Genomic DNA, 10,779 nt, shown 5'->3' with positions numbered 1-10,779 from the left:
TTGCTATCCATCTTGGATTTCTTTTCAGCACGATACCTACACCAATTCATAATGCATTTTTTCATATAGTGTGGTCTTTGGCGCAGCTAAAACGGGTTTGTCTTTTCATGTAAGGATATATTAACGCAAAATGAACATTATCGCCAAATAGCCTATACCATCTTAACTATTTTAAAACTTGGTCCATCGTTACAATGTAAATCTTTCTGTAAAACTTTGAATACTTAATCATTCTTCTTCTATTGCGTCATGAAGGTATAAGGCGCGGGGGCCTCTTGTTAAATCCTCTACTCCCAAAAATAGCAAAACACTATCAGAATAATTTCTAGTTCATTCCCAACTAAATAACTTTTGTGTCATATTACTCTCATGTTTGATGCAGACTACTATAATTTACAGTCTCGGAGCCCAGGCCTTGAATTATTTGTTCTATGAGATATTAGGGTAACCGTAAAGAGAATTATGGTTCTAAGATTGGTTCCATTATAGGCAAATAAAAGGTGCATATAGGAAAATGAAATGTGTCATCTCACACAGCGATGCGGTTTTAAATTAAGCGAGGTGAAGAAACTGTTTATGGAAGTTTTTGACTGAATAGACGCTCAAACAATGAAAAAAACATTACCATGTCATCGAAAAAGTTAAAAAAAATTGAAGTGATGCATTTTTCTTGTTTGAAATGCCTAATATATGTATTTTGAATTTGCTAGGTCGAAGAAAAGTATTGGAAAACTGATGGTATGATAACCACCTATGATGGTTCACTTATAGTAAGACGACGATGATGACGACGATAAAAAAGATGATGTTGAAGGCGATGATGATAATGATGAGGAGGTAGAAGACGAAGAAGATGCTGTGTGCAAAATATGCAATAACGCGAGCCACCAATAGCACCATCACGTGTTAAAAACTTCACGTGGATAAGATGTAATTTGTTGCGAGGAGTGGGTGCATCAAAAATATTGTAGCACAAAGACAAAAACCGACGCAGAATTCACATGTCCAGTATGCTGGAAGATTTTACATAATGAGTCATGATCTTGTTAAACCTTGTATCGTATAAATCGATGTTTGTATATATAAGTATGGACTATATTATATTTGTGTCTGGTATTTTACTGTGTGCGTATGTGGTGTGTTGATTGTACGTGCGTGGGTGTCAGTTTGTTTGTTATGAGGGGAGGGGTGCGTCTAAGTGATGCGTGTGTATCTTAATCATTTAAATCTATTTAACTAATACCAATTATTAAATAACGTTTTTAACAGTCTGTGTTTATATTTTTTGGGAATTGGTTTGAATGCCTTAAATTATTCTCAATCGCGTCAACGTTTTGTTTGGCAATTAAGAATGAAATACCACAATTAGACTTTTTGGACTATTTTAATTAGTATTGTGGTATTTTATAACGTTGTTGCAACACGGACTCGGAGCGTTGCATCAAGGCTTTTGCTTGGCATTTTGTGTGTTTTTAATTTCAGTAGTCGCGTGCTTAACGACGAGATTTGGAACAACGATTGTTTGACCGAATAAGGATAAAATCAATTCAAGTGGACTTTGAATACAAAGGTTGGCAAACATTTCCCTTAGTAGGAGCGATCGAGGAAGAAATCTGACTTTCGCCTAGCAGTCACATTTTGGGTGCTGTAGGCCCTACGACAGGATTACCAAAATAAACAATATGAAAGATCTATAAAATGTGTTTGCCTTAGTAAAATCGTGTCTCACATCAAGAATAATGAACGATATTTTCCTTTATGCCATTTTTGACTGGACCAACGACATTAATAGAAAATTTGTTTTCTTTGTTCTCCCATCAATTTTATCAAATTTACACAATTTCCCTTTTTAAAATCATTTTCCCCGTGGGGTCCTTCAAGCAATTTCATGCGGAAAATATTGGAATGATAAAGAATACTGGCGAAAAACTACGGGAGATGTTGCGTGTTTTTGCCCAAAATGTAGAAAATTACCAAATATTCGAAAATAAAGACAAGAATATTTTCAAGACATTTTTTTATATAATGATTAAAACACGGAGACCGCCCAATTTACGCTCTGAGAGTACTGTACATGACTAACGCCAAAATCTTTCTGTCAATTTTTGAAATTTACCCATGAGCAAAAACGTACAATGAGATGGGCATGAATAATACAAAATAACATTGGAGGGTAAAATAATTTTTTAGGTCAAAAAAAATTGATACCTTGTTTCTCCGCTCTGCTGAACTTAAATGTTGACCCGGCCGGCCGCCTATCTACCCTATACATTACTTTTTTTTAAATCGTGATCAATTTAACCATAACAGACCCGGCCGCTATAGAAATGAACTGTTTATAAATTTTATCATATTTTACAAAAATGACCCGGCCACTGCGGAGAAACATGGTATCATTTTTGTTTAGCCTTAAATGAAAACTTTAAAATGCATCTATACTGCTTTTTATATGTTTTTGTCAGATGGGGTGACTGTAGCTGAAGTGAATATGATGAACCTATAAAATGCCCGGTTGTATGAAGGCAACACTGAAAAAGTTTTGAAAACCGTTGGATAAGGTTAAACAATGGCGGTTACTAAACAAGCTATTCGGGAACGGTATCAATGATGTCGCTTAAATGGCTCAGCAGATTTCTCAAACGAAAACAGGTGGCCGAATTCAACGGAACTGTCACATCTAGGAATAAATCGGTCAAACTAGTGGAGTCACGCAAGGTAGTATCCTAAGTCGTTTTCTCTTCACTGTCTTGATAGATGATATACAGAGTAATCCAAAATGTACCGGACAAAGTATATTTCCAAAATGACCTAAACAAGCTGTATTCTGTTAATGGTCAAGAAACCCAGCTTCAGATATTACCTTTGTGTTGAATGAGAAGATTATTTTGTTTGAATAAAGATTACTCATTATAACGAAAAGACTATTTAGTTCCACCAAAATTTTGCTCTTAGGAACGAAAAATGCTTCCATCAACGAAACACTTAACGTTGCGAAGAAAATCTTGTTTGAATGAAAACAATTCTGTTTGACTGAACAATACGCTTTTTTCGAATGTATACTTTTCTTCGTTCTTATTTAAAAAAATTTGATGAGCGAAAATAATTTCGTTCGAGCGAATGTTTGAATGAAAACAATTCTGTTCGATCGAACAATTGTTCAAACAAAAAACCTTTGTTCATACAAAAACAACTTACGATTTTTTCGAATTGGTTCACTCGAAGAAAATGTTATTGGTTCGAACGAAAAAAAAAACCATCTTGATCTGACAAAAGCAATTGTTCGAACGAAAAGATGTTTAAAAGAAGGAAGGATCTTTTCATCTTGGGCTCCGTAGGAACTTAAGTCATCAGCAATTAATAAAATACCAATTTCATTAATGATGAAAAAACTCTGGTTATAAAGCTGCCTGCTCAGACGATTGTTAACAGAGCTTAGAAAACAAAATCTTCATATGTAGGCCTACGTATGCGCGTAGGCCTGACAGAAGGCGCTTAGGCCTTTTGCTATTCAACCCTCCTAAACATCGTATTCCTAAAACTTATTTAACAGGGGTAGGTCTCTAAAAACAAATCTTATTCGTTGCCGGATTTTTTATAGCATAAGTTCAACCCATGTGTCCGTAAATATTCACAGCTTGTTTGAAACAGTGTAGGCCTAGAGGTCGCGAACAATTCAATTAACACTTAAATCGGCCTAGACACGATCTCCTATTACCCGTGGCATCGAAAAGCCTGATCCGCAGCAAGATTTCGTAGTAGCTAAAAAATGTTTGTAATGTTGATTTCCTGTATGCGTTGGTGGTTAATGGGTGTCAGACAACAAACGATGTAGTAAGCAGGTTGTTGTTTGATGTTTTAATCTATCGGCGCTGACCATAAATCAGCCTGGTGTAAAAGTAATTCTTTCTCGGTTCTTCTGCTGCGATATCTGGCAAACATTCAGAATCTTTTTATAAAACTTAAGAAAAGACGTAACCATATTTGGTTGGGTCGGAACAATGAAGTGTATCAATAATGTTGCTCGTGAAGGGATCTCACTGTACCGTACCGTACCTTGTGATGAAAACAAAGTTTTGAAAATATATCTGATTTGAGTAATCTGGATGTTATTTAAGAACAAAATGTTAATAATCGCTAAAGTTTTGGGAAACTTAATTTGTGTTAAATGTTAATACTAGCTCCCTACAGTTTCTCTTGTTGTATACGTCTGTTGATTATTCGCAAAGAATAGCTGTTCTCTCAACGTTAATAAGCAAGGAGTGAGTAAATCATTCCGCGTCATGACTGGAGGGTTGGTAGGAAAAAGTTAGATCGGCAAATCAGTTTTGAAAATAATTTTAGATCAGCGAATCATTAAGGCTAAATTCTACATGACCAAAACAGTCATGACAGTTAGGTTGTTTCACCTTGTCAAAAGTCGAGTGGGAGAGTCGGTATTTCAAGAATGCCGATTCTTTCTATAAAAGGGGTGCGGAGTCTTGAGAGAAGAGAGATCGATTCGGAGGTTATATTCAAGACCTCGTTTAGAGAGTTTTGTTCGGGAAGACAGTTATCAACAGGAGTGTAGGCTAGAAATCATTTGAAGAGCTAGGATGGATTGTGTTTTAACTGGAAAGCTTAGATTACTTATCAAGGTAAATAAAATTCGTTTTACTATTATTATATTCATTCAAATTTCCGGCATTCTAGTTTTTACTTGGGTTTGTGCACGGACACATTCTCTCGCCAGGGACCGATCATCGCTTTTATCAATCAACGACTAAGGGGAGGATTGTGACCGGCGTACCAACACTTTCTACGAATAGCGTGAGTCCCAGCTCAGGGATAAGAATGTGTTAAATACAGGTATGTTATCAATATCCTGAGGATTTGGTAGGATCGTTATGTACTGTAAGTAAGAAAAATAAGAATATTGATAAATGGTTGAATCCCGCGGCCGAATTACTGGTAGTAATAAATTCATTTATTTTGATACCTCGTCACCGCAACAGCATTTCTCCGTCTGCATCGGTTCGGCGTGTTTAGTTTAGTTTGGGTCCGTCTAAAGAGTATACCTCTAACTGACATTTGGTTTTTTCGTTTCGGGTGAGATTAAGAATCCAGTCTGGGTTTTAGCTGATATTGAAGATAACCTTAAAGTTGGTTCGAACCCCAAAATGTACAATTGACAACTAAATTATTTTAAGCCAGGATATATGGATAGCGGGCCTTGGCCAAACTATCAACTTACTGGGAAGCACTACCATCCCCTCCATTTAAACCACTGCTATATCATAATATCATTCCATAAGTTTCGATAAAATTTCAATTCTGCAACAGAGGAGAGGGGTAAGATAAAAACCCACCTGTGTAGCAATTAAATGAATTTTAAAATCTAGAATTTATTCAATCTAATATATCAAATACACGACGTTTCGATCTCACCCTAGAGATCATCGTCAGGTGTGGGAGAGGGATATAATTGTAATAATAGATTATCTACTTTGAAAGTCTTAAAATTTCAAATTGAAATTTTACTGTAAAAAACCAGCAATGTGAACTAATTTCATTAAATTTCAGTCACTTATTTTATTCCCAAACAGATTTAGACGGTTGATCATTCCATACCTTGTACATGTTTTGGAATGTATCTTTATTTGAAGTGGTTAATGAAGCTTATAAGTGGTTAAGATACATCACAGCAGAGAAAAGCACTTCCATCAATAGAGCCTAACATGTGCAGCATACCCTAAATGATGGTGATGCTTTTTTAAAATAAATATTTATAATAAATATGTTCCATTGTTTTGTCGATAACGAATGCGCTGATTGCCTGAGTGTCAGCGGTATATTGCTATCGGACACACGCGAGTATATGGAGCGCCAAGCTCGGGACTGGGTGAGGTCCTGAAATGAATCATTCAGGTTGCATCTAAAACACTAAAATCAGAATCGGAACGAAAAAACCAAAGGGCGTTTGAGGTATGTTCTTTAGACAGACCCGTTTAGTTAAGGCCTACAACTCGCCGGTACTTTAATGAATTATCGTAGTAAATGTCCGGTACATTTGGTAAAAGGAAATATAATATTGTTAAACTAACTGTTTGCCGCCCCGGCAAAATCGATGGGGGTAATAAATTTATTTGTACTTTATCTGATTCTCACGGTGAGGAGAAACTCGCAGCGGATCCGCGGAACGACGATGTAAAGACACACGTTGATTCATCAATCTTTACAGCTGGACAGTGCTTTTACTATCAAGAGTAGTTAATATCCTGTGGATCAGTTAAGTGTACCGATGATGAAAATGGGTAATTGTTAAAATAACTGTTTGAAGACCGCGGCTGAAAGTGAAGTCTTGCGGTAATAAGTTTGTTTTGTTTATTTATACTCGAATTGATAATCGAAATGACGAGCAGCCTCCGGTTGATTTCGGGATGACGACTCAGAAAAAAAATGTCGCCTCATTAAATGGGGCCCAATTTTCGATGTTTACGGCCCGACAGTGCTTTTATAACGCGACAGTGCTTCACCGCGGAAAACTTATCTCCTTTAGTCAACATCAGAAAAAGCATATATTTAGACCACGCATATTCTTTATTTTCAAAACAAACACCGCCAACCCCGCATCAAAATTCACCTCAAAACATTCTTTCAAACATCTGGCAAAAACTACCTTTTTCCAATGACATCCTACAAACAAGCAAACAAAATTTAAAACGTCAACTCAGACCATATCTCACCTCCGCCTACAGTGATATCCATCAATGTAATAACCCTAATTGTTATAATTGCTCACTTATAAACTCTCCTGAAATTATCAAAAATCATCAACTTTCATTTCCTTCCCCTTTATTTCTTCATTTCCCTTTCGTTTTTTTCCCTGGGTGCTTGCGACAGCGGCCTAAAGGCTTTGTTTGGCCCACACTGAAAGCTACTGTTCTCTCTCTCTTTTTATAATTGTGCTTTGTTAAAAAAAAATTGTAGATTTTATTGTTTGTTTTCTCTCAACCTGTGTACATAACCTGTCATGCTTTCTGTGAAATAAATTTGAACTTGAACTTGAACGTCGAATCATCAAAATACCGACGGAGTATTTGTAGATCGATGTGAGCTAAATGATATTATACGGATTGTATCGGAAACAGCAGTAAGGTAATAAGGCCTATGTACTTTCGACGAAAAAAGTGTGGAAAAGGGAAAAAAAGAAATATAGCAGCAAAGCAGCAATGACGGGTTTTCTTAGCTGTAACTGCATTCTTACTACCATCATCCACCCTCGGCAGGGATGCGAACCTGATGGCATCGCTACACTCAGCCACAACATGAACCCCTGCCACTGTAGACTGGATGCACAGGTACAAGCGCAGCTTTGCCGCACGAAAACTAGCGGCACCAATCTGCTCATTAGATAATCGCTGAGGTAGATTTCACGGAAGTACTATGAATGGATTCGTAACTTCATGGCTAATAATGCCATCTTCTAAGCTGCGCATGTGGCTGCGTATTCGGTCTAGTGTGGCAGGGTTTCGTACCATGGCGAGTCTTGATGCCATAAGGTTGGAATCCCTGCCTGAGGATGTACAATCGTAGAACATTGGCTGAACATTGTTTTGTCGCACAATCATATGGAGAGTATGGGTGACAATCCCAGCCAAAAAGACTGTGTTTAGTTACGCGTAGTGATAAAGCTGTGATAGAGACAAATCTGCGCCATGAAGTCATGCGAAGATATAAACGCCCCCTGGTGACCAGATACAAAAACAAATTACCTTGTTACTCACCACAACAATAGAACATGTCAGCAGCTACAATTATGTTATTGATTGTGACAACAAAAACGGAATATGCCTAGATACCAATATAATATGGAGATACTGCAGTTATTCTACTATTCGACGCCCCCTGGTGACCATATGCAAAACCCAATGACCTTGAAACTCACCACAATCATAGAACATGTCATGAGATACTGTGCAATTGATCATGGTAACAAAATATGCCTAGGTTACAATATAATAAGGAAATACTAAGTTATTCTACTATACAATGCCCCCTAGTGGCCATGTACAAAAACCAACGACCTTGAACCTCGCCACAATCATACGAAATTGTATGAGCTACAACTTTTCAATTGGTTGTGGTGACAAAATACGCTTAGGTATCAATATAATGTGGAAAAACTTTTTTCTACCTAAGAATGAGTACTGATTACTGACACCAAGATGGTCACCAATTGCGTGATAATTGGTTGATCAAAAATACCTATCTCAGGTATTAAAGATCCATTTCCAACGAACAGCCACCATTAATTGCAATGAAAAATAGCAAACCATTAGGAAGCTACAAGACTCAGAATTCGGCCAAAATTGTCATTTATTGGTACAAAAAAAGGTCATAGGACGGCCATCTTGAGTCCGATCGCTTATGCTGATGGGCCCTCGGGGGAATCAAATATATATGAAAGTTTAAGGTAATTGATCAAAGCATCTTCAAAATTTCCCTCAAAAACTTCAAAATGTGTAAAAGTGCTGATTTTGGTGAACAACAATGGCTGCCAGTCGGCCATCATGATACTGACAGGGCCAGTTTTGGGCTGAAGATGTGTGTAGGGTAGATACATGTGTAACCCAAATATCAGGACATTACATTGAAGCGTCTTTAAAACTTCCCAAAATAACTGGATTCTATCTACCGATGGACGAACGAACGGACGGCTTAAACTCCTTCAAAATCTACGGGCGAGACAGCTAAAATGATAACGCATAAAGAATTGTATTTCTGGCTAACCAGTGAATGATATAATTTAGATATACCTGGTGTCATCTACTGACAATTTGGCGCACGATCCTTGGTACGAAAATGTCTTTGAGGCATGGAATTGTATTTTTCGCTACGTGAAACAAAACATCATCTTTTTGGCGGGGACTGTTGCCCATAGAGACACCATATTGAATCCGTCGAAGAACACACAGGCTTAATTTGTGATACTGCGCAAATGATAGGATGACAGGAAATACTTTGTAATTCTAAATAGGGTATCAGAAATTCAATTATCATGTCAAATTACTTCCAAATACTTGATTCTTGGCTCAAACTGTATCCTAGATAATTAGAGTTAGAGCTGTTTTGCTCTGTAAATTCATGTTTGATTCAATGTCATTAATCACATGTCTAGTGTTTACTAATATTTTTCATATATATTTCATTTTTTATGGTTCAACAAGGTTTAAGTCATTATGGAGCAATACAGGTATTTTTCATTTAAATTTGAATTATCTTAGAACATCCTCGCTTGCCCGGGTTTTATTGCCTCCTGCTGAAGCTCACGCCTAAAAAAGCCTGGCCGCAGACCCTTCATTAGTCTATTATTACACTTGCCAAGATTTCTTTAGTGGACAGTTTGCCGCTGAGCAGCCACCAGTCCATGTATTAAGCCAATCACATCAGATGCGTTGTTTTTCGCTGGCAGGTTCGCTCTATCATTACTAAACATCCGATTTTCTAGATATTGGCTATATTGGCAACCTGTCCACCCAGGGAATCTTAGACCGGAGTAATAGGCTAATAGGCTAGTACAGTAAACTAGGGGTCCAGGGACACCATGCCCACTTGGGAAGTGGTTCCAAATGCTCAACAATCTAACAATTTCAATATTCAACGCCCCCTGGTGACCATATACAGAATCCAATGACCTTGAAACTCACCACAATCATAGAACATGTCAGCAGCTACGATTTTGTAATTGATTGTGATAACAAAATATGCCTCGTTACCACTTTAATATGAAAATACTAAGTTATTCTACTATTCAATTCCCCTGGTGCCCATTTTCAAAACCCAATGACCTTGAAACTCACCACAATCATAGAAAATGTCACGAACTATAACTTTGTAATTGATCATGGTAACAAAATATGCCTAGGTACCAATATAATAAGGAAATACTAAGTTATTCTACTATTCAACGCCCCCTGGTGACCATATAGAATAACTAATGTCCTTAAAACTCACAACAATCATAGATGATGTCATGAGCTACAACTTTGCAATTGATTGTGGTTACAAAATATGCATGGATACGATTATAATATAGAAATACTAAGAAATTGCATTATTCAACGCCCCCTGGTGGCCATATACAAAAACCAATAACCTTGAAACTCACCACAATCATAGAACACGTTATGAGCTACAACTTTCTATTGATTGTGTTAACAAAATACGCTTAGGTATCAATATAATGTGGAAACAATTTTTCCCACTTACGAATGAGTACTGCTGACACCAAGATGGCCGCCAATTGCGTCATAATTGGCTGATGAAAAATACCTGTCTCAGGTATAAAACATCCCTTTCCAAAGAATACCCATCACAAATTGCAATGAGAAATGATAAACCAGTAGGAAGCTACAGGACTCAGAATTTGGGCCAAAATTAACATTTTTGGGCACTAAAAAGGTCATAGGACGGCCATCTTGAGTCCGACCGACCCAATTTTTGTTATGCTGATGGGCCCTGGGGGAATTCACATATATCCGAAAGATCAAGGTAATTGATCAAAGCGTCTTCAAAATTTCCCTCAAAAAGTTCAAAAATGTGTAAAAAGTGCTGATTTTGGCGAACAACAATGGCTGCCAGTCGGCCATCTTGAATCTGACAGGGCCAGTTTTTGGGATGAAGATGTGTCTAGGGTAGATACATGTGTAACCCAAATATCAAGACATTATCTTGAAGCGTCTTCAAAACTTCCCAAAATAACTGGATTCCGTCTACGGACGGACTAACGGACGAACGAAC

Source organism: Tubulanus polymorphus, chromosome 6, assembly GCF_964204645.1.
Source record: "Tubulanus polymorphus chromosome 6, tnTubPoly1.2, whole genome shotgun sequence".
Taxonomy (NCBI): Eukaryota; Metazoa; Nemertea; class Palaeonemertea; order Tubulaniformes; family Tubulanidae; genus Tubulanus; species Tubulanus polymorphus.
The sequence above is the reverse complement of the archived record's forward strand: the minus strand, read 5'-3'. Positions refer to the sequence as shown.